The sequence below is a fragment of the Orcinus orca genome, chromosome X (assembly GCF_937001465.1).
Source record: "Orcinus orca chromosome X, mOrcOrc1.1, whole genome shotgun sequence".
In the NCBI taxonomy this organism is placed as follows: Eukaryota; Metazoa; Chordata; class Mammalia; order Artiodactyla; family Delphinidae; genus Orcinus; species Orcinus orca.
Window position 1 is genome coordinate 81004378 of NC_064580.1, and position 5640 is coordinate 81010017.

Consider the following 5640-nt stretch of genomic DNA (forward strand, 5'->3'; position numbering starts at 1 on the left):
AATCTAGACATGGCAGAGCAGCTACTTGATGCAGCAGGGTTGCAATCATAAGATAGAAATGAGGCAATTGAGGGAATCTGAAAAGGAGCACACTTTTTTGTCCAATTCATTGTCCAGAACTGAACTAATTCATACACACTCTCCAAAATGCTCCTCTCAGTCTTCCTCATGTCAATATGTAACACTACCATTCATCAGTTGCTTAGGGCAAAAACTTTGAACTTCTCTCTTTTTCTCATAATCCATATCCAGTCCATCCTCAAATCCAGATGGCTCTAACTTCAAAATATATATAGGATCTTATCCCTTCTAACATTTTCCATCACTATCACCATATTCAAGCTATCATGATTTTCCTCCTGGACATCTATAATAGTTGCCTGACTGATCTTCCTCTTTTTACTTTTCCCCATTCGATTGGTTCTCTAAACATATGGCAGATGATTCTTTAAACAACTAGTTCAGATAATGTTAGTCCTCTACTTGAAATTCTCCAAAATCTCACCATCACCGTTAAAATCTAAAGTATTGAGAGGTCAAGATAGTAGAGTAGGAGGACACGGAACTCACCTCCTCTCAATGAAAACATCAAAAATACATCTACATGTGAAGTAATTCTCACTGAAAATAAACTGGAGACTGGGAGAAAGACTCTTGTACAACAAAGGCTGTAAGAAAGATTTACACGGAGCTGGGAAAGAAAGGAAGAGAAGTGATCAAATTGGGACCTGTACCCCTTGGAGGAGACACAGAAGAGGAGGGTGATTACTGGGCTTGGAGATCCTCCCTGGGGAGTAAGAAGTTTGAGCCACCTATTGGGTGCCCCAGCCCTGGGAGCTGCCCCAGTTGAACACTGAGAGGACAACTCTCCTTTGTTGGTTTGAAAACCAGTGGAACTGAGAGCAGGGCTGTAAGAAACTTAGACACCATGCATGAAGGATATGCACACATTTGCATACTCCCAAAATAAGGGGGAGAAAGGAGATTGAAACTGCCCAGGACCGTGGCTGGTTTCCCCCAACTGCCCTGGTGTGTGCCCCAGCTTGAGTTGAGTGCCAGCTCTGGCCCCTCTTGCTCCATGGCACAGCTCCACAATAGGGTGAGGGATGCAGTGGCTGAGAGTTGTGCACAGTTGTGAGGAAAGCAGGTGGCTCGGACTCAGAAAGACATCTGAACATGGCAGGGGCAATGATTTCTGGTGCTTGCTTTGGGAGTAGACTGGGACTCAGGTTCCAGGACCACCATAACCCATGTCCAACCCATGCCAATCACCTCTACCAAACCTTCTTAGTCCAGCACTGCTCCCCTCTGGGGTGAGGGTGAGAGTGCTGGGAGGTGGAGAGAACACATTTAGAGGGAACAGAGTCAGCATGGTCCAAAAGCTCAGGGCTTATGCTCCAGCAACATGGAACCCAACCCCTCCACCAATAAAATGGTGTTGGCCACTGAGCAGAAGAGGAACCCCAGGCCAAACATGGCTGTAATTCTAGTCCCTCCATTACCAGCCTCGTCTCTCACCAAGGTGATAACTGGCAGCACACACTGGGGGAAGATGTGACCCATGTTGATTTCAGATCCAGCTTTCCCACCAAAGCCACTGTGCACAGACAGACTGCATAGGGATACTCCCACACAAGGACACCACCTCAAGACCAGCATAGGATGTTCACTGCAGCAGCACATATACTAAATCTGGAAAAACACAGAGCAGATTAGCATGACCACTGCACAAGGATGACATGCAAATTCGTAAAGTATCCATATTTTTGATTGGAAGAATCAATATTGTCAAAATGACTATACTACTCAAATCAATCTACAGATTCAATGCAATCCCTAACAAATTACCAATGGTATTTTTCACAGAATTAGAACAGAAAATTTTATAATTTGTATGGAAACACAAAAGACCTGAAGAGACAAAGCAATCTTGAGAAAGAAAAATGGAGCTGGAGGAATCAGGCTCCCTGACATCAGACTATACTACAAAGCTAGAGTAATCAAAACAGTATGGTACTGGCACAAAAACAGAAATGTAGGTCAAAGAACAGGATAGAAAGTCCACAGATAAACCCAAGCCCCTATGGTCACCTAATCTATGACAAAGTAAGCAAGAATATACAATGGACAAAATGTCTCTTCAATAAGTGGTGTTGGGAAAACTGGACAGCTACATGTAAAAGAATGAAATTAGAACATGCCCTAAAACCATACACAAAAATAAACTGAAAATGGATTAAAGACCTAAATGTAAGGCCAGATATATAAAACTCTTAGAGTAAAAGGTAGGCAGAACACTCTCTGACATAAATCCTAGCAGGATCTTTATTTATGCACCTCTTAGAGTAATGAAAATAAAAACAAAAATAAAGAAATGGGACCTAATTAAACTTAAAAGCTTCTGCACAGCAAAGGAAACCATAAAGAAAACAAAAAGACAATCCACAGAATGGGGAAAAAGTATTTGCTAATGAAGTGACCAACAAGGGATTAATCTCCAAAATATACAAACAGCTCATGCAGCTTAATATTAAAAAAACAAAAAAACAGTCAAAATATGTGCAGAAGATCTAAATAGACATTTCTTCAAAGAAGACCTATAGATGCCAAAAAGGACATGAAAATATGCTTAAAATCACTAATTATTAGAGAAATATAAATCAAAACTACAATGACGTATCACCTCACACCAGTCAGAATGGCCATCATCAAAAAATCTACAAACAATAAATGCTGGAGAGGGTGTGGAGAAAAAGGAACCCTCCTACACTGTTGGTAGGAATGTAAATTGGTAAAACCATTATGGAGAAGTGTATGGATGTTCCTTAAAGAAGTAAAAATAGAACTACCATATGATCCTGCAATCCCACTACTGGGAATATACCCAGAGAAAACCATAATTCAAAAAGATACATGCACCCTAATGTTCATTGCAGCACTATTTATAATAGCGAGGACATGGAAGCAACATAAATGTCCATCAACAGAAAAATGGATTAAGAAGATCTGGTATATATATACAATGAAATATTACTCATCTATATAAAAGAAGGAAATAATGTCATTTGCAACAACATGGTTGGACCTAGAGATTGTCATACTGAGTAAAGTAGGTCAGATAGAGAAAAACAAATATCATATGATATTGCTTATATGTGGAATATAAAAAAATAGAATAAATTAACTTATTTACAAAACAGAAATAGAATCACAGATGTAGAAAACAACTTATGGTTACCAGGGGTGGAAAAGGGGGGAGGGGTAAATTGGGAGATTAGGATTGACATATGCATAGTATTATATATAAAATAGATAACTAATAATGACCTACTGTATAGCACAGGTAACTCTTCTCAATACTCTGTAATGACCTATATGGGAAAAGAATTTTAAAAGGAGTGTATATATGTATATGTATAACTGATTCACTTTGCTGTACAGCAGAAAATAATGCAACATTTTAAATCAACTATATTCCAGTAAAATATTTTTAAGAAAGAGGGAGGGCTTAGGAAACATTAACTAAAAAATGACCAAAACAGGTAACTGTTTCACCTAATTTCATAGAGACAAAGAAAGATAAGCAAAATGAGAACACAGAGGAATTTATTTCAAACAAAGGAATAAAAAGACACTGAAAAAAAAAACAATTAGTGAAAGAGATAAATAACTTTTCAGATAAAGAGTTGAAAGCATTAATAATAAAATGCTAACTAAACTAGGGAAAAGAATAGATGAACACAGTGATAATTCTAACAAAGAAGTAGAAAATATAATAAAGAATCTTTTGGTTAAACATAAGACATGACACCATAAAATTCCTTGAATAGAGCATAGGCAAAACATTCTCTGACATAAATCATACCAGTGTTTTCTTAGGTCAGTCTCCCAAGGCAATAAAAATAAAAGCAAAAACAAACAAATGGGACCTCATCAAACTCATAAGGGGTTTCACAGTAAAGGAAGCCATAAACAAAATGAAAAAAACTATGGACTGGGAGAAAATATTTGCAGACAATGTGAACAACACAGGATAAATTTACAAAATATATAAACAGCTCATACAATTCAATCAAAAATTGGGCAGAAGACCTAAAAAGACATTTCTCCAAAGAAGACATACAGATGACTAATAGGCACATGAAAAGATGCTCAACATTGCTAATTACTAGAGAAATGCAAATCGAAACTACAATAAGGTACCACCTCACACCAGTTAGAATGGCCATGATCAAAAAGTCTACAATTAATAAATGCTGGAGAGGGTGTGGAGAAATGAGAACCATCCTACACTGCTGTTGGGAATGTAAATTGGTACAGCCACTATGGAGAACAGTATGGAGGTTCCTTAAAAAACTAAAAATAGAGCTACCATATGATCCTGCAATCCCACTCTTTGACATATATCTGGAGGAAACTCTTAATTAAAAAAATGCATGCACTCCAATGTTCATAGTAACACTATTTACAATAGCCAAGACATGGAAGCAACCTAAGTGTCCATCGACAAACAAACGGATAAAGAAGATGTGGTATATATATATATATATATATATATATATATATATATATATATTACTCAGCCATAAATAATAAGGAAATAATGCTACTTGCAGCAACATGGATGGACCTAGACATTATCATACTAAGTGAAGTCAGAAACAGAAAGACAAATATCATATGATATCACTTGCATGTGGAATCTAAAACGTGATACAAATGAACTTATTTACAAACCAAAAACAGACTCACAGACTTAGAAAACAAACTTATGCTTACCAAAGAGTAAAGGAGGAAGGAAGGGATAAATTAGGAGTTTGGGATTAGCAGATACAAAGTACTATATATAAAATAGATAAGCAAAAAGGATTTAATGTATAGCACAGGGAACTATATTCAATACCTTGTAATAAACCATGATGCAAAAAAAAAAGAACCAGTCAGAAAGGAAGAATACAATAACTGAAATTTTAAAGTACACTAGAAGGAATTAACAGCAGACTAGGTGATACAGAAGAATGCATATGTGATCTGGAAGATAGAATAATGGAAATCACCCAATTAGAACAGCAGAAGAAGAAACAAATTTTTAAAATGTGAGCAGTTTAAGATTCTTCCAGAACATCAAGCATACTAACATTCACATTATAGTGGTCCCAGAGGGAGAAGAGAGAGAGAAAAGGCTTAAAAATATATTGGATGAAATTATAGCTGAAAACTTCCCAAACCTGAAGAAGAAAACAGATATCTAGGAACAGGAAGCACAGAGGGTCCCAAACAAGATTAACCCAAACACACCCACACCAAGATACATCATAATTAAAATGGCAAAAGTTAAAGAGAAAATTACAAAGGCAGAAAGAGAAAAACATATAGTCATAAAAAAGGGAACCCCCATAAGGCTATCAGCTTATTTTTCTGCAGCAACTTTGCAGGCCAGAAAGGAAGGGCATGGTATATTCAAAGTGCTGAAAGGGAAAAACCTGCAACTGAGGATACTCTACCTAGCAAGATTATCATTTAGAATTGAAGAAGAGATAAGAACTTCTCAGAGAAGCAAAAGCTAAGACTTCATCAATACTAAACCTACCTAATAATAAATGTTAAAGGGTCTTCTCTGAATGGGAAAGAAGTGGCTAC

The 5640-nt window shown here is 37.0% G+C and overlaps 1 non-coding gene across 1 annotated transcript; it reads left to right on the top strand.

Annotated features, from left to right (window-relative positions):
- The first annotated feature begins 1664 nt into the window (after positions 1–1664).
- Positions 1665–1768, top strand: LOC117196551 (U6 spliceosomal RNA). The gene has a single exon (XR_004476782.1). It is a non-coding gene; the product is annotated as a U6 spliceosomal RNA (small nuclear RNA).
- The last annotated feature ends 3872 nt before the right edge of the window (positions 1769–5640 follow it).